Source organism: Amblyraja radiata, chromosome 11, assembly GCF_010909765.2.
Source record: "Amblyraja radiata isolate CabotCenter1 chromosome 11, sAmbRad1.1.pri, whole genome shotgun sequence".
Taxonomy (NCBI): domain Eukaryota; kingdom Metazoa; phylum Chordata; class Chondrichthyes; order Rajiformes; family Rajidae; genus Amblyraja; species Amblyraja radiata.
In genome coordinates, this window is record NC_045966.1 from 62,680,998 (window position 1) to 62,700,994 (window position 19,997).

General features: G+C 43.9%; 1 long non-coding RNA gene across 1 annotated transcript in view; it reads left to right on the forward strand.

The window, feature by feature from the left end:
* LOC116978694 overlaps positions 1–19,653 on the forward strand; it is a 47,174-nt gene extending 27,521 nt beyond the window's left edge. The window contains exons 3-4 of the long non-coding RNA XR_004413504.1: positions 2,173–2,288; positions 19,352–19,653. This is a non-coding gene — a long non-coding RNA (uncharacterized LOC116978694). The remainder of the gene's footprint in view (positions 1–2,172; positions 2,289–19,351) is intronic.
* Positions 19,654–19,997: the final 344 nt, after the last annotated feature.

Sequence of the window (19,997 nt, forward strand, 5' to 3'; positions counted from 1 at the left end):
GACTGATGAAGGTCAATGGCCCGATAGCCTTCTTGGCCACTCTTATCTATTCAAGGAACTGGGTACCTGCACTCCAAGATCCCATTATGACCACCAGGGGCGCCGGGGAGATGGCAGCCCTGCCGGCAGTCGGTTCTTTTGTACATCTTTTTGTTATTTTTTGCGTTTGTTAAAAGTTTGTTTTAATGTACTTCGGTTTGTTTTATGTGGGGGGAGGGGGGAGGGGATCGGGGGAAACTTTTTTTCAAGTTCCTACCTTGCCGGAGATGTGATCAATTTCGGTTCACATTCTCCGGGCTCTGCGGCCTACCATCGCTGGAGCTGGAGGCCTCCTCGGACTGTCGTGAGCCCCACGGCGGGGCGCGGACATAACATCGGAGCTGATCCCTTGCCTGGGATCGCTCTCACCGCGGCCTACGGACTTACCATCACGGGCTCGCAGTCTCGGGAGAGGCTAGTCGGGAGTTCCAACGCCGCAAAAGGTTCGACCAGCCCCAACGCGACATTCGATCGCCCGGCGCGGGTGAGCTGACAACTCACCGATGCAGGAGCTGAACGCCTCGACACGGAGGGCACGAACGCCACCGGCTACGGGAGTCAAGACCGTCCCGTCAACGGAGGGCTCGTGGCCCCCGACCGAGGAAGAACAAAAGAAAGAACTTGAACTTCATTTCGCCTTCCATCACAGTGAGAATGTGTAGAAGTCACTGTGGTGGATGTTCATGTTAAAATGTGTTTTTGAATCTGTTGCTTTTCATTGTATGACTGACCTGGCCAGTGAAATTCCTCGTATGTTGCAAAACACACTTGGCGAATAAATTCTGATTCTGATTTGTTGTACAACACACCATAGCACTACTCTGTGAAGGTCCATTCTCTGTGAAGCTCCTGCAATAGTTTGACTTCCCAAAATGCAACACCCTCCACTTACTTTCATTAAACTCAATTTCCCATTCCTCAGCCCACTTTCCCAACAGATCAAGATCCTGCTGTATTTTTTGATAAACTTCTTCACTGTCTATGCTACCCACTATAGTGTCATCTGCAAACTTAGTAATCATGTCTTCTACACTCTCAACCAAGTTGTTGATATATCACTGGACAAACCATCAATAATGTCATCTCGGACTACTGCCATGACATTTTCCTTAATCAATAAAGTAACACCCCCTCCTCTTATATCCTCACCTCACCTGTGCTTCTCCTGTAGAACCAGTACCCTGGAACATTAAACTGTCAGCCCTGTCCCTCACATAGCAAGGTTGTTGAATGGCTCCAACATTCCAGTCGCACATACCCTGAGCTCATCTGCCTTACCTCAGGCCTGAATTCTTGCCCCCTGCCATGTATTCATCTTTCATATCTTCTGTGTCATCCCTGACTAGCACGTGTCACCGGGAGTAATCCAGAGATCACTTCCCCGGAAAACCTGCTTTTTAAAACATCAGTCTGAAGAAGGGTTTTGACCCAAAACGTTGCCTATTTCCTTCGCTCCATAGTTGCTGCCTCACCCGCTGAGTTTCTCCAGCAGTTTTGTCTACCCTGCTTTTTAATATGGTGCCAACCTCCCTGTTTTCATTTTAAAGGACCTCATCCCTTTTCCTTCCCATGTCATTTGTCCGAACATACACGACGACTTTTGGCGGCTCACCCTTCCCCTTCAGAACGTCATGCAGCTGCTTTAAGACATACTGGACCCTAACACCAGAGAAGCAGCATACAATCCTGGAATTGCAATTGCTGCCACAGAATCTCCCGTCTTTCCCCCTTAATCCTCTTACCACTATGGCTCTGCCTGATATTATCCTTCCCCCTGTGCCTTCGAACCAGGCTCAGTGGCATAGCCCTGACTGCATTACTGCCCACTCCTGGTGGGTCATTCTCCCCAGCAGTATCCAAAAGCATGTCCCCCTTTTGAAGGGGAATGGCCACAGGGGTGCTCATTGATTTGTGTCAAATTTCAGCACGTAGTTTATGTGCCTCTATCATGAAGTATGGACCTTGATCATTACAATGTTTGCGAGCTTGAGGTGTTGCGTCTTATGTCAACTTGATCTGGTTGACACATACCTATTGCAAGTCCACACCTTGGCCAACTTGTATTAAAATGTTTCATTTAAAAATAGTAATTTGTGGTTTGCTAAAATTGTTCACTTTGTTTCTTTCTCACAGACTCTTGAATATAATTGTCTTGCACTCTCTGCTGTGATGATATGGACTACTTTTACTATGGGCTTTATATACCTTTTTCTGAAACTTGTGGGCGTTTTAAAGCTAAAAATGACAAGGTAGGAATATGGTTATTTTTTAATTTCATACTCCTTAATGCAAGAATGCTCTAATGATACAAAGTGTGTGGGGCGGCTCTGTGGCTGCAAGTTCTAGATTATTCTTATTAGAATTTATTTTTCATTTGAGGGTGAAATCCATTTCATCTATTGTGTTTTGGATGTTTTGCTATAGGAAAGATGTTGCTGAACTCGAAAGAGTGCAGAGCAGATTTTTGAGGATGTTGCCAGGACTAGAGGGCCTGAGCTATCGGGTTAAGGTTGGGCAGGCTAGGACCTTATTTCTTGGAGTGCAGAATAAAACGGAATGATTATTTACCAATGTATAAGGTCATGAGGAGAAAGTATAGGGTCAATGCACAGATTATTTTAGGGGAATCAAGAACCAGAAGACATAGGTTGACGGTGAGAGGGGAAAGATTTAAAAGGAACGTGAACAATAGTGGGTATCTGGAACGAGATGCTAAAGGAGGTAATTGAGGTAGGTAATACAACATTTAAAAGACATTTGGACAGGTACGTGGATAGGAAAGGTTTAGAGCGGTATGGGCTAATCGTGGGCAATTAGTACTACTGTGGCTGGGGCATTTTTGTTGGCATGGGCAAGTTGGGCTGAAGTCCTGGCATTATCTCGTTGCACTGACGTGCAATGACAATAAAAGATATATTATTATTATTATCCGTGCTGTAATTGTTATATGGTTATATGGTTATTATCCTAGTAAATCTTCTCTGCACTCTTTCCAGCTTAACAATATACTTCCTAAAGTAGATTAAGCAAAACTGAACACGATACTCCAAATCCGGACTCACCAATATCTTATGCAACTGTAACACAACATCCCAACTTCGATACTCAATACCGTGACTGATGATGGCCAACATGCCAGTGTGCCAAAAACCTTCTTTACCACCCTATCTACTTGTAATGTCACTTTAAAAGAACCATGTACCTATGTTCAAGAAACTAACTCTTTATGTTTCAAGGAACTGTGAAGGACCTGCCTAGTTTGATTTCCTTAAATGCAGCACCTCACACATATTTGCATTAAACTCCATTAACCATTCCTCAGCACACTTGCCCAGCTGATCAAGATCCTACTTAATTTTTGACAACCATCTTCACTTTCTACGATACCATCTGCAGTGTCATCTGCAAACTTACTAATCATGCATTCTCCATTCTCATCCAAATACTTTTCCTTCTTTCTTTCCCCACCCCCCATCAGTCTGAAGAAGGGTTTCGGCCCGAAACGTCGCCTATTTCCTTCGCTCCATAGATGCTGCTGCACCCGCTGAGTTCCTCCAGCAATTTTGTGTACCATCCACCATTAACCACTGCTTCCTTCCATGTATCCAATTCTCTATCCAGTCGTATAACTCTTCTTAGATCCCATGCAATCTAACCTTCTCGAGCAGACCACCCTGTGGACCCTTAAAGGCCTTACTGAAGCCTGGATACACAATGTCTATTTCTTTTTGGTTACATTTAAAAAAAAACTCAGATATTTTAAAAATCAGATTCGTAAGACACGATCTCTCACGTACAACACCCTGCTGACTATCCCTAATCAGCCCCTGTCTATCCAAATGCAGAGATATCTTATCACTCAGAATACTCTCCATTACTTACCAACCACAGATGGTAGGCTCACTTGTCTATAGTTCCCAGGCCTGTCCTTGCAGATCCTTTTTATGTATAGTTACAATATTAACCATTCAGTCTTCTGGCACCTCATCCGTGTCTAATGACGATTCATAAATCTCAGCCAGGCTGTCTGCAATTTTTTCTCTAGTTTCCCAAAGTGCCCTCAGATATATCTGATCATGCCTGGGAGATTTATCCACCTTCATACGTCAAATATATATTTCACCATTTCCCAGACATTTCAAAAAAAAATTCAGTGACCAAGGATTTGTGAGTTCATTGTGATTTATTGTTATTTGTGAGATAACTAAATGGAAAATGATTCTGAGCATCACACTAACGTCCTATAACAAATCCATTTTTACCCACACATTATTGAATTCCTGGCTGCAAACTGCAATAAGCAGCGAGTAGCAGATAAAAAATGTCAAATTTTTTTCACGTGGGAAAAACTCACATCAAGACCGCTGTGATAATCTGTGTATGTAAGCTACTTAGATATATCTATCCATTCAGCCAATTTCCTAAAGGGGCTCTGCAATTTGAATTTTAACCTTGATCTGCATCCTCCATTGAAAGAACACCATTTTCTTTGGCCAAAACATATTCTGGGGCACATTGTGATTCTTTGAAAGCATTATCTCCATAGTGTATTATAGATCCAGGGCTCAATTAGAGCTTGATCAGCTCTCTGTCAATTCACCTGCATATGAAATGCAGATATATTTTTGACTCTTAAAAGAGTTGGTCAAGACAAAAATAACCCAAAAATGAAGCCAAAAAAAAAATCAAGGAAGAAATTATCAGATTGTGCTTTTGGAAATGCACCTTTATGCTCCATAGGTAAAGGGAACAAATCTCCTGCAGATTGTTAGAAATTATTTTCTGGGGAAGTTAATTTTGTTATGATTTTCTTAATTTTTGATAAGTGTTTTTGGCCTTCCATCACAGCAATGTGATGGATGTTTATGTAAATTATGTTGTGTCTTGGGTCTATTTGTTTGTAATGTATGGCTGCAGAAACGACATTTCGTTTGGACCTCAAGGGGTCCAAATGACAATAAATTGAATTGAATTGAATTGAATTGAATAATTTTTGATACCGCCTCGCTGTGCAGATTTGACACTGCAGGCAAGTTAACACAGTGAATAGTGGGAATCGTTTATTTCTTTATTCCAGAAATGTAAATTCTGGATGGCCACATGTCATCTTTGTAGTTTAGAATAGAATAGAATAGAATATGTTTATTGTCATTGCACAAAACTGAGCAACGAAATTCCATTTGTTTCTCCTCCATTAAAAGAAATACAACACAACAACCAATACACATATGTGCAGTTAATAGTAAAATAATAGATACATTTTGAAAAGAGTTTAAAAGAATTTAGCGGTATTCCTCGAAGTTACTTCTTGCTTCCCAGTGTTCACTATTGGAGTTAAGCTCTTTTACCGCACGTGGGTAGAAACTATTTTTTAGTCTACCGGTGCGAGCCTGCAGAGACCTGAGTCGCCTCCCCGAGGGTAGCAGAGTAAAAAGGTGGTTGGCAGGGTGGGATGTGTCCTTCTTGATATTTATGGCCCTGCGCAAGCATCGGGCCTTGTATATGTCATCCAAGGAGGGCAGGTTAGCATTTGTAATGCGCTGCGCAGTTTTTATAATTCCCTGCAGCGCCCTCCTCTCAGCCACAGTACAGCTGGAAAACCACACCAGGATTCCATAGGTGAGGATACTTTCCACGGCGCATCGATAGAAGGACAGCAGCAGCGGCTGTGAGACGTTAGCTCTTCGTAGAGACCTCAGGAAATACAGCCGCTGATGAGACTTCTTCAAGAGAGTGACGGTGTTCATTTGCCATTTGAGGTCCTGGGAGATGTTTATTCCCAGGAACCTAAAGTCGTTGACTCTCTCCACCATGTCTCCTTTGATGTATAAGGGAGCAGGTTCCTCTCTCCTCTTCCTCCTGAAGTCAACGATAAGTTCTTTTGTCTTTGATGGGTTTAGTACCAGGTTGTTTTTGGTACACCAGACGGTCAGTTTTTGGACTTCATCCCTGTAGGCAGACTCGTCATCGTTGTTTATCAGTCCCACCACAGTCGTGTCGTCCGCAAACTTGATGATCCTGTTTGTACTGTGTGTTGGTGTACAGTCGTAAGTGTATATTGTATACAAGATTGGACTCAGCACACATCCTTGTGGCGCACCTGTGCTGAGCGTCAGGACTGGGGAGTAATTGGACCCCATCCTGACGGTCTGTGGGCGGTCTGTTAAAAAGTCCTTAATCCATCCACATGTGTTTGCATTAACACCTAGATCAGACAGTTTGTCCACCATTCTGCTGGGGATGATAGTATTAAATGCAGAACTAAAATCTACAAATAACATCCGCACATATGAGTCAGGACGCTCCAGATGTGCCAGTGCAGAATGTAGAGCTGTGTTGATGGCATCTTCCGTTGACCTATTAGCTCTATACGCAAATTGATGCTGATCCAGGGTGAGTGGGAGTGAGGACTTAATGTGGGCCAGGACCAGCCGTTCAAAACATTTCATCACGGTCGAAGTGAGAGTAACAGGTCTATAGTCATTCAAGCTCGTAATGAATGTTTTTTTGGGTACAGGTACGATGGTAGCAGTCGTAAAGCATTTAGGGACAGTGCACGTTAACAGAGAGAGGTTAAAGATTTTGCTAAAAACCTCCGCCAACTGGTCTGCACAGTCCCGCAATACTCTCCCTGGGATGCCATCTGGTCCAGCAGCCTTCCTGGGGTTGACCCTGCGGAGTGTTCTTCTGACGTCCGCCGTACTCACAGCGAGTGGCGGGTTGTCAGTGCTGGGTGCGGCTGCAGGTGCAGGCTCTGCCTCATTCAGCTCAAACCGGGCGAAAAAATTGTTGAGCTCCTCAGCTAGCGAGTTGTTACTGCTGCAGATGATCGGCCCCCCCTTGCCCTTATAGTTTGTGAGTTGCTGAATGCCATGCCAGACACGCCGAGGGTCCCTCTCGTTGAAATACCCCTCTATCCTTCTTCCATAGGCTGTCTTTGCCTCCTTAATGGCTCTCTTTAGTTTAGATCTGGCAGTGCTGTACAATTCATCACTGCCAGATCTAAAGGCTGAGTTCCGTTCTCTCAGCAGGTTCCTGACATCCCTGGTCATCCCTGGTTTTTGATGAATTTCACATGATTCACGGGAGAGACATGGAGAGCAGGGGAGAGAAAATACTTTTGCCTTCCATCACAGTGGGTTCACTGTGATGGATGTTTGTGTGAACTTAATTGTGTGTATGTCTGTAGGACATTGTTTTTGTTTGTATGGCTGTGGAAACAAAATTTCGTTTGAGTCTCACTGGGGCTCAAATGACAAATAAATTTGTATATATATTGTATATATATGATTAGGGCCGAAGCAAGGGCAAAATATTAAAAATGTGAAAACAGAAAAAGATTTTAAAATGGAGTAGCTGAGTGGGTCTGACAACAGCTCTGTGAACATGGACAGGTGACATTTCAGGTTGGGACCCTTCATCAGACGTTGACTATTCCTCAGCCCACTTGCCTAACTCATCAGATCCTGCTGTAAATGTTGATTATGAACTCCACTAACGAAATACCATCCACTTTAGTATCATCTGCAAACATACTATTGATGCCTTGTACATCCTCATGCAAATCGTTGATATAAATTATAAACAACAAGGGAGGCAACACCGATCCCTGAGGCACAGCATGAGTCACAGACATCCAGTCCGAAAAACAATCTGCCATCAGCACCCTCTGCTTCCTTCCATGAAGCCAATTTTCTATCCAGTCGGATAACTCTCCTGGGATCCTATGCGATCCAAATTATTGGAATTAAAATAAATAATTTTCCTACCACTGACGTATGACTGGCTAGCCTATATTTTGAATTGAATTGAACGATACAGTGTGGAAAAAGGCCCTTCGGCCCAATGAGTTTACAGCAACCATCGATCACACGTTGACATTAGTTCTATGTTATGTCATTTTTGCATCCAATCCCCACATACAAGGGGCAATTTACAGACCAACCAATCCGTACGTCTTTGGGTGTGGGAGGAACCGGGGCACCAAGAGGAAACCCACCGAATGCAGGAAAAACATGCACACTCCACATAGACAGCACTGTTAGTCAGGATCAAACCCTAATCTCTGGCATTGTGAGACTTATCTCTACTGCCACTTTTGAAATAGAGCATTTCTTGATTCTGCTGCTCTGGATAAAATACTTTATTTACCCTGTCTATTCCTCTCATGATCTTAGACACCTCTATAATGTCACCTCATCTTCCTGCCCTCCAAGGAATAAAGTTCCAGCCTGCATCAACCTCTCTCTATATCCAAAGCCCTCACGTCCTCTGGTCTACAGCACTCCCCAGAGCCTGCCATTCACTGTGAAGGTTTGACTTCACAAAATGCAACATCTCACACTTATCTCCATTAAACTCCATTAATCATTCCTCAGCCTACTTTCCCAACTGATCAAGATCCTGCTGTAATCTTTGTTAACCACCTTTGTTACCTTTGGTACCATCCACTTTGGTGTCATCTACAAACTCACAAATCATGCATTCTACATTTGCATCCAAATCATTGATATAAACCACAAACAACAATGGGTCAAACACCGATCCCTGAGGCACACCACCAATCCCCAAAACAACCTTCCTGCATCACCCTCTGCTTCCATCCATGAACCCATTCCCTATTCAGTTGCCTAGATCTCGTTGGATCCCATGTGATCTTACCTTCCAGAGCAGCCAAGCATGTGGAACTTAATCAAATGCCTTTCTGAAGTCCATATAGACAACGACTCTGTCGATTTGTAAATCATGATCTCCCATTTACAAAACCTTACTGACTATTCCTAATCAGCCCCAGTCTGTCCAAATGCATATACATCATATCCATCAGAATACTCTCAAATAACTTTCCTGAGTTTTAGGCACACTGGTCTATATTTCGCAGGCTTTTCCTTGCAGCCCTTCTTAAATAAAGGAACAACATTAGCCACCCACCATAGATAGACTCAAGATGCTGGAGTAACTCAGCAGTACAGGCAGCATCTCTGGATAGAAGGAATGGGTGCTGTTTCGGGTCGAGACCCAGCCTGCGGCACCTCGCCCTTGTCTAATGTTGATTCATTAATGTTGACAGCCAGGCCATCTGCAATTTCTTCTCTAGCTTTCCACAGTGTCCTCGGATATATCTGATCAGGCCCGGGAGATTTATCGACCTTCATACTTCTTTGGATATTCAACTGTAATATGGACTGTCCTCAAGACATTTCCATTAAGTGTCCCAAGATCACCAGTCTTTATGACTTTCTTCACGGTAAAAACAAAGGAGAAATAGTCATTCAGGATCTTGCCCATCTCCTGTGGTTCCCCACAGAGATTATCACTTTGATGTCTATGGGCCCCTATTCTCTCTCTAGTTACCTTCTTGCCCTTAATGTACATAAAATATCTTTGGGTGTTCCTAATATTATCTGCCAGAGCTATCTCCTGACCCCTTTCTACCCACCTGACTACCTTCCTAAATATGCGCCTCAGTTGCAGAAACTCATCAAGGGATACTCGTTAAAAGCATCCCATTTACCAAATGTTCCTTTGCCAGCAAACAACCTACTCCATTCAACTTGAGCAAGTTCCAATCTAATACCATCAGAGTTGGCCTTGCCCGAGTTCAAAATCTTACCTTGAGGGCCTGCCATGTCTTTATCCATAACTGCTTTAAAGCTAATAGCAGAGTGGTTTGCAGGTCCCAAAGGCTCTCACAAGGACACTTCAGACACTTGCCCATCCCAATTTCCTAAGAGTAGATCAAGCTTTGCCCTCTCTCTTGTAGGGCCCTCTACATATTGCCTAAGGGCACTTTTGTGAACATATTTGACAAATTCCACCCCATTTAAACCCTTGGCAGTATGACAGTCACAGTCCATAATGGGAAAGTTGAAATCCCCCACAATAACAATCTCCGTAGTTTTGCAGCTGCCTGCTATCTTCTGACATATTTGCTTTTCTCATTTTCATAGATTGTTTGGGGGCCTATAGTACATTCCCAACAAGGTGATCATCCCCTTTTTATTTCACAGTTCTACTCATGTAGCTTTATTGGACAAACCATCATCTCGGACTACTGCGTGACATTTTTCTTCATTAATAAAGCACCACCACTTCCTCCCGTAGCATCGTTACCCTGGAACATTATGATGCCAGTCCTTTCCCTCTCTCAACCAGGTTTCTGTAATGTTTACGATGTCCCAGTTTCACATACCTACCCATTCACGCCTCTCAATAAGTGCAATTCAATCCAACACTTCTTCCTCTCTCTCTGCCATGCTCCTGTCCTTGAACCTTCTTTAACCACCTTCCACTCTGACTTCCAGCCTCTCACTTAGATCAATCTTGCATTGGATCCTGCCCAGCTGCCATTCTAGTTTAAACCTACCCATGTAGAATTAGCAAACCTGCCTGCCAGGATATTAGTTCCCCTCAATTCAGGTGCAACCCATCCTCTTGTACAGGTCACCTCTGACCCAGAGATCCCAGTGGTCCAAAAGTCTGAATCCTGCACCCCGCACCAACACTTCAGCTGCAAATTGACCTATCCTATCTTCTTGTTCCTCGCCACACTAGCACATGGCACCAGGAGTAATCCAGAGATCTCTATCCTGGAGTCTGGATTTGCCAGACCATTTGTATAACTGCCTATTATCATTTTACAGGACTCCATCCCTTTTCCTACCTATCTCATTTCTGCCAACATGCACAGACTTAAGCCCCTGTCCCACTGTACGAGGTAATTCACGAGTTCTCCCGAGTTTTCCCCTGATTCAAACTCGGAGTATGTCCGTAGCGGGTCCGTAGGAATTCGTGGATGTCTCAAAGCGGCTCGTAATGCTAACGGTAGGTGCTTGGGTCATCCGGTAAACACGTGACGTTTTTTTCATCCCTGCAAAAAATGTCCACGAGTAAAAAAATACCCGTGATGAAAAAAGTTGTTACTTTTTATACCTACCGTTAGCATTACGAGCCGCTACGAGACATCCACGAACTCCTACGGACCCGCTACGGACATTCTCCGAGTTCGAATCAGGGGAAAACTCGGGAGAACTCGTGAATTACCTCGTACAGTGGGACAGGGGCTTTACGGCTGCTCCCCCTCACCCTTGAGAATGTCATGCAGCTCCTCTGAGATGTCCTTGACCCTCGGAGCCGGGCTCAGTGGCACAGCCCTGACTGCCTCTGCTGCTCACACCTGACAGGTCATTTCTCCCAACAGTATCTAAAAGGTTACAACTGTTTTGAAGGGGAATGGCCGCAGGGGCACTTGCACTCTCTGTCTATTCCCTTTCCTCATATCTCAGCCATCTACTGTCTTCCTGTACCTTAGAAGCAACCATCTCACTATAACTGCGAAGCTGTGTATCCCTGGAGGAGTTTCGGGAACTAAGGAGCAAAGTAAAAAAGGAAATCAGAAGGGCAAAAAGGGGCCAGGAGATACCTTATGGCAGATAGCATTAAGGGCAATCGCAAGAGATTTTATGAATACATTAGGGGGACAAGGGTAACTGGAAAGAGAGTGGGACCCCTCAAGAATCAAAGTGGTCAATTCCATGTGGAGTCACAGGAGATGAGCAAGGTCCTCAATGAGTATTTCCCCTTTGTAGTTACCGAGGAGAATGACAGAAGGACAGAGGAACTTGGGGCAGTCAATGGAAGTGTTTTGAGAGCAGTCAGTGTTACGGTCCAAGAGGTGCTGAAGGTACTACCGTGTATGAAGGTTCAAAATTTCCAGGGCCCGATCAGATATATCCGAGGACATTGTGGGAAACCAGAGAGGAAATTGCAGGAGCCCTGGGTGAAATTTACGAGTCGTCTTTAAATACAGGAGAGATGCCGAAAGACTGGAGGGTGGCAAATGTTGTGCCTCTATTCACGAAGGGCTGCAGGAAAAATGCTGGGAACTATAGATACACAGATAATAAGTGCAGGAGTAGTCCATTCGGCCCTTCGAGCCAGCACCGCCATTCAATGTGATCATGCCTGATCATCCACAATCAGTACCCCGTTCCTGCCTTCTCCCCATAACCCCTGATTCCGCTAGCCCTAAGAGCTCTATCTAACTCTCTTTTGAATGCATCCAGTGAATCGGCCTCCACTGCCTTCTGAGGCAGAGAATTCCACAAATTCACAACTTTCTGTGTGAAATTTTTTTTCCTCATCTCAGTTCTAAATGGCCTACCCATTGTTAAATGGACTACCCCTTGTGAATATATAGAGCTTAACATCTGTAATTGGAGAGTTACGAGAGAGTGTTCTGAGGGATAGGATATACAGGCATTTAGATAGACAAGGGTCAGCATGGGTTTGTACGTAGGAGATCGTGTCTCACAAATCTGATTGAGTTTTTTGAAGACGTGACCAAAAAAGTCAATGAGGGCAGAGCTGTAGATGTTGTGTACATGGACTTCAGCAAAGCATTTACAAGGTTACGCATGGTAGGCTGCTCTGGAAGGTTAAATCACATGGGACCCAGGGAGAGATAGCTGAATGGATAGAAAATTGGCTTAATGGTAGGAAGTAGAGGGTGATGGTGGAAATGATAGAAAAGGGGGTGGTTTTGCAGAGAGTGAAGATGATTAATGAAAAATTGCAGCAGGATCTTAATCGACTGGCCAGGTGGGTTGAGGAATGGTTGATGGAATACAGGGAAATGTGAAGTGTTGCATTTTGGGAAGTCTAACGTGGGCAGGGCCTACACTGTGAATGGTAGGGCCCTGGGGAGTGTTGTAGAGCAGAGGGATCTAGGAGCACAGATGCATGGTTCCTTGAAAGTTGAGTCACATTGGCCTTCATCAGTCAAAGTAATGAGTATAGAAGTTGGGAGCATATTGCAGTTATATAAGACGTTGGTGAGGCCATATTTCGAATGTTGTTTAAGAAGGAACTGCAGATGCTGGAAAATCGAAGGTAGACAAAAATGCTGGAGAAACTCAGTGGGTGAGGCAGCATCTATGGAGCGAAGGAAATAGGCAAAGTTTCGGGTCGAAACCCTTCTTCAGACTGATGTGAGGGTGGGGTGGGGGCGGTAGGAAGAAAGGAAGAGGTGAAGCCAGAGGGCTGAGGGAGAGCTGAGATGGGGAGGAGAAAGTAAGGACTACCTGAAATAAGAGAAGTCAATGTTCATACCGCTGGGGTGCAAACTGCCCAAGCGAAATATGAATTGGTCTCACCGATGTAGAGCAACTGACATCTAGAGCAGCGGATGCAATAGATGAGGTTGGAGAAGGTGCAGGTGAACCTCTGCCCCACCTGGAAAGACTGCTTGGGTCCTTGAATGGAGTCAAGGGAGGAGGTAAAGCGACAAGTGTAGCATTTCTTGCGGTTGCAAGGGAAAGTGCCAGTAGAGGGGGTGGTTCGGGTGACAAGGGTCGAATTGACCAGGGAGTTACGGAGGGAGCGGTCTCTGCAGAAAGTAGACAGGGGAGGAGATGGGAAGATGTGGCAAGTGGTTGAATGTTGTGTTCAGTTCTGGCTACCACATTATAGAAAATATATTGTCAAGCTGGAAAGGGTATAGAGATTTACAAGGATGTTGTCAGGGCTAGAGGGTCTGAGCTTTAGAGAGAGGTTGAGTAGGCTGGGTCTCCATTCCTAGGAGAGCAGGATGATGAGGGGTGATCTTATTGAGGTATATACAAACATGATAGTTTCTTACCCAGAGAATCAAGGACCAGAGGACATTGGTTTAAGGTGAAGGGGAAAAGATTTAAAGGGAATCTGAGGAGTAACATTTTCACACAAAGGGTGGTGGGTGTATAGAACAAGCTGCCGGACAGAGGAGGTAGTTGAGGCTGGACTATCCCAACGTTCAAGAAACAGACAGCCGAACACCTCCGCTCAGTCCGCAATAACCTACCTGAACTCCCGGTGGCTCAGCACTTCAACTCCCCCTCCCATTCCCAATCCGACCTCTCTGTCCTGGGTCTCCTCCATTGCCAGAGTGAGCAACACCGGAAATTGGAGGAACAGCACCTCATATTCCGCCTGGGTTGCTTACGTCCGGATGGCATGAACGTTGAATTCTCCCAGTTTTGCTAGCCCTTGCTGTCTCCTCCCCTTCCTTAACCCTCGAGCTGTCTCCTCCCATCCCCCCGCCCTCGGGCTCCTCCTCCTCCCTTTTTCCTTCCTTCTCCCCCCCACCCCCCATCAGTCTGAAGAAGGGTTTCGGCCCGAAACGTCGCCTATTTCCTTCGCTCCATAGATGCTGCTGCACCCGCTGAGTTTCTCCAGCATTTTTGTGTACCTTGTATATGGATAGGACAGGTTTGGAGGGATATGGACCAAGCGTAGGCAAGTGGGACTAGTGTAGCTGGGACATGTTGGCCGGTGTGGGCAAGTTGGGCCGTAGAGTCTGTTTCCACACTGTATCACTCTGTGACTCTATCCTGCAGGAGGAACATTGCACCATTCTACCTGCCATCACAACTGAGCTAAACCAAGAGGAAAAATAAACACAACAATTACAGACAAGAAATAGCATCTGTACCTCCTGTCCCCTCTGCTCGGCCTCTTTGCCTTAACCTCCTTGTCGAAATCTCTTGAGCCAAAGCCTCACATTTACCCTCCACACATCACTTGAGCCTCCTAAGCCAAAGCACCGTACTTACTCTCCACATACTGTAGCTCTTCACCACTACACAGCCTCTCTCCCAACACAGCGCTCCCGCTATGCCTTGCCAACTCTACCAAATGGGCCAATATCTTCACCAATTTCTTTTTTCTGTCACCGACATATTCCAGAATAACAGTGTACCTCACTCCTTCACATCCTCTCTAGTGAAATATTCATTTAGAAACTCCCTCATATCTCCTGACTACACACCTATAGGTGAAACGTGGGCTGGTGGGACAAGTGTAGATTGGTCGGCATGGGTAGGTTGGCCGAAGGGCCTGTTTTCACGCTGTTTGGCTCTTATGCCTTATACCCCTGATGTTCATGACCACGATTACAATACTTTTGTTGTAAAGGAAATAACAACGAGTTATGTTAATATATTGCCTTTAGCCAAAGTATTGGTAATAGAACTAGTTTTGACATAGACCCATAAATGGGGATATAAGTGATAGTTTGTACTGATGATCTTGAAAGAAGAGGAAGAGCTTTGAGAGGGAAACACAAGGGAATCTGAAAACCCAACCAATGGACATAGCTGTGTAGGATTAATTTACTGGATTGGTATTCTAGAGATTTCTATTAATGATATAGGGACATGAGGCAAAGTCGCTCAATGGGAATTCAAGACATTAAACTCAGTGATTATGTTGAAAAATTAGTGTCTGTTCTGGTGGTTTTGAATTTGCTTACTTCATCTGATTCACCTAAGCTTTTCAGAGAAATGAATCTGTTCCCCTTATCCTGTCTGGCAACCGTGTTGCATCTGGCCCATAACAATGTTCACATAGAAAAGGCCTGCAAATCAACCATGTGCAACAAAATACTGTATTTAAATACAATGCCCTATATTTAAATATGCCAACTCTAGCTGGCTGGGTCATCCTGCCCTGAATTGGTACCCGCAATATTATCTCTGTACTTCTGCAGATTTTGCTGCTTTCCATGTCGGCAAACATAGAAAAATAGGTGCAGGAGTCCCGCCATCCCGGGAATTAACCTGGTGAACCTACGCTGCACTCCCTCATTAGCAATAATGCCCTTCCTCAAATTAGGAGACCAAAATTGCACACAATACTCCAGGTGCGGTCTCACCAGGGCTCTGTACAACTGAAGTGGGACCTCCTTGTTCCTATATTCAAATCCTCTCGCAATGAAGGTCAACATGCCATTAGCTTTCTTCACTGCCTGCTGTGCCTGCATGCTTACTTTCAGTGACTGATGTACAAGCACAGCCAGGTCTCGTTGCACCTCCCCTTTTCCTAATCTGACACCATTCAGGTAATAATCTGCCTTCCTGTTCTTGCCACCAAAATGGATAACCTCACATTTATCCACATTATACTGCATCTGCCCACTCACCCAACCTATCCAAGTCATCCTGCAGCCTCATAGCATCCTCCTCGCAGCTCACACTGCCACCCAGCTTTGTGTCATCCGCACATTTAATTCCCTTGTCTAAATCGTTAATATATATTGTAAATAATTGGGGTCCCAGCACTGAGCCTTGCGGCACCTCACTAGTCACCGCCTGCCATTCTGAAAAGGTCCCGTTAATTTCTACTCTTTGCTTTCTGTCTGCAAACCAGTTCTTTATCCATGTCCAGACCCTACCCCAATACCATGTGCTCTAATTTTGCACACTTTTCAAAGGCTTTTTGAAAGTCCAACTGGCTTTCCCTTATCTGACATCCACTGGCTTTCCCTTATCCATTCTACTTGTTACATCCTCAAAAAATTCCAGAAGATTAGTCAAGCATGATTTCCCCTTCATAAATCCCTGTGGACTTTGACTGATCCTGTCACTGTTTTCCAAATGTGCTGCTATAACATCTTTAACAATTGACTTAAGCGTCTTCCCCACTACCGATGTAAGGCTAACTGGTCTATAATCCCCTGTTTTCTCTCTCCCTCCATTATTAAAAATGGGGTTACATTGGCTACCCTCCAGTCCACAGAAACTGATCCAGTCGAGATAACATTAGAAAATGATTAGCCAATGCATCCACAATTTCTACGGCAACCTCCTTGTGTACTGTAGATGCAGACCATCAGGCCCCGGTGATTTATCTATCTTCAGTCCCAACAGTTTACCTAACACCATTTCCTGACCAATTTCCTGACCTAGATCCTCTGGTCCTCGATTCCCCTACTCTGGGCAAGAGACTATGCATCTACCCAATCTATTCTTCTCATGATTTAAGACACCTCTATTAGATCACCCCTTCATCCTCCAGTGCTCCATGGAATAGAAACACAGCCTACTCAACCTCTCCCTTCAAGTCCTGGCAACATCCTTGTAAATCTTTTCTAAACCCTTTCAAGCTTAACAATATCTTTCCTAAAACATGGTGCCCAGAACTGAATACAATATTCTAAATGCGATCTCACCAACATCTTATACAATTGCAACATGACCTCCCAACTTCTATACTCAATACTCTGACTAATGAAGGCCAAAGTGCCAAAAGCCTTTTTGACCATCTTATCTGCCTGCAACTCGACCTTCAAAGAACCATGCACATGTACTCCTAGATCCCTCTGCTCTACAACACTACCCAGAGGCCTACCATTTACTGTGTAGGCCTTGCCCTTGTTCGACATCCCAAAATGCTAACACCTCACACTTCTCTGGATTTAATTCCATCAACCATTCCTCCGCATTTAGAATATTGCTTAAGTAAACACTCCTGAACACTTTTGAGGAATTGCCCCCCATCTAAACCCTTCACACTATGATTTTCCCAGTCTATATTGGGAAAGTTAAAATTCCCTACTACAATAACCTTATTTGGTCTGCAGCTGTCTGCAATCTCCTGGCATATTTGTTCTTCTAATTCCCGTTGACTATTCGGGGGTCTGTAGAACACCCCCGACAAGGTGACCATCCCTTTTTTGTTCCACCCATATAGTCTCACTTGATGAACCGTCCGTAATGTTACCTATGATCACTGCCTTTAAAGACATCCTCTTTAACCAACAATGCAACCCCCCCCTCCTCTTTCTCCCTCACCCCTGTCTCTCCCGAAACTCCTGTACCCCGGAACGTTGAGCCCACTCTTAACCAGGTTTCAGTCATGGCTACAACGTCCCAGTCGCTCGTACCTATCCATGCCCTAAGCTCATCTGCTTTACCCATCAGGCCATTAGCATTAAAATACGTGCAGTTTAAACCAACCCTCCTTCCTCACTCTGTGCTTTTCACGTGCCTATTCTGTCCACTAACCTTTTCCATACCACCCGCCATACCAACTTCTAGCCTCTCACGTGCCTCTGTCCTGCACGAGATTCCACCCCCCTGTTAAAGGTAACTTTGGGGAACTTAAAGATGAAAGGCTATGGCGACTGATCAATGGTAAATTGTTTCAAAGGTGTAAAATCCACATGTAACCCTTGTGTCATGGAAATATAAAAATGTTTGGGGTGTTGCGATTCTTTGAAACACTTTGGGTTCTCTCAGAGTGTTTTTTCTGTGCATACCGATAAGGCCTTGAATAAGCCAACATGTTTCAGAAACTCACCACTGCTCTACGAGATGTTCTTTATGTCTTTTCCGATCGGAGTCGTAAATTAAGAGGGCAACTGGGCCACACGTGAAAGCCGGTTTCAGGATACAGGTTGAACACAAAATTCCCTCCAACATCCTCCATACTAATCAAGATGCTGTCTAAACTAATGCCATTTGCTTGTGTTTGTTCCCCTCAACCTTCCCTATCTATGCACCTGTCCAAATGTTTTTGAATGTTGTAATTGTACTGCCTCTTGTCACCTCCTCTGTCAGGTCTTTCCACATATCCACTACCTTCCGTGTGAAAAGCTGGCCCGTTCGATCCCCTCTCCTCTCACACCTTAAACTTATGCCGTTTGGTTTTAGATTGCCCTACCCTGGGAAAAGACCGTGAATATATACCCTCTTACCCTCAATTAATAACCTCTAAAAGATCACCCCTCGGCTTCCTTCACACCAAGGTAAACAGTCCCAGACTCTACCATCTCTCCTTATAACTCGGGTCTTACAGTCCAGGCAAGATCCTCCTGATTTTTTCTGCATCCTCCAACTTGATGACATCCTCCCTATAGCGTTGCAACCAAAACTGTACACAGTCAAATTTATAAGACATGATTCTTCCTAGAATGCACACTTATCTACTACTTTAATCAATAACGCTTTTAGTTCAGTATCAGTTTATTTCTAAGTTTGCTTCACCATTGTTAAAACTTGTACAAATGTTTCTATAATTAACAAAGGCTTGGAAGGCCAGCTGTTTGAATTACTAGTGAGCATTCTTTACAATCTATTCTACATCTCTTTATACCTACTTACTGTCAGCTTCATTACTTTGAGAGGATGTAATTATTGAGCTCGAGGAAGAGCATCTGGTGAGAGACATACATGCCAAATGACAACGAAGGCAAAACCTGAACCATGGGTCTCTGTCCTCTGGTGACTTCATCAATGGGGAGTGATTTGACACCTGTGGACTGATTTTACTTGTGATAAATGGTGTACCGGCACTTCTAAAAAGTTAAACATCATTACTTTGTTTCCCAGCAATGTGACACTTATGTTTATCTACTGGCACCTTTTTGTCTACAAAAAACGACTGCCTGTGGATCATTTGAAAAAAATTAAAGCATTTTCATATGAAGTTGTAAAGAACTGAGACAGTCAGTGAGAAAATGTATACACATTTACATCTGTATTGTATTTTGCAGGGTTTGACAAATACAAGCATGAAACTTCTTCCTCTGGAAATGTCTGAAGCATCAACAAACAAGATGAAAAAGAAATAACTTTGATGAAAGAGAATATTTAGTCCATGACTTTTTATACTTGTAAATCTGCAATTTTATGCTCTATTTGATTTCTAACTAGTCGCAGCGCCCTTTAAGTGGGTGAATTTTCATGATATTGCAGTAAGAGGGCTGATTTTCTCTAAATTTCTGTTTTTCAATATAATGACCAAAAAAACATTTGAATTGCCACATTTCTTATCATTAAAAAGGCATGACGCGATGTTATGATTTCTGTAGTTATTCTTTGAACAATTTGTCAGGAGGCTTCAGAACGACACCTGTAGTAATTTATTCTAATACGTATGTGATTATTATTCAGTGCATTTTGACAGATCCAAGGATATTACCATTCTCTAACAAACATTTTAAACTTTTCTAAAAGCCATAATTGTAGAATGTGTGTACATTGAAAGTGATCCTAGATCATTTTAGTTGGAATCTCATTGATTGTTTTATGACTATTTTCCTACCTGTTATGGTTTTGTTTAAAAAAATTGTAAAATTGCAGTCCTACATAGCTGTCAAAGTGTACAGAGCAGGGAAAGAGTAATACTTAGTCATTATA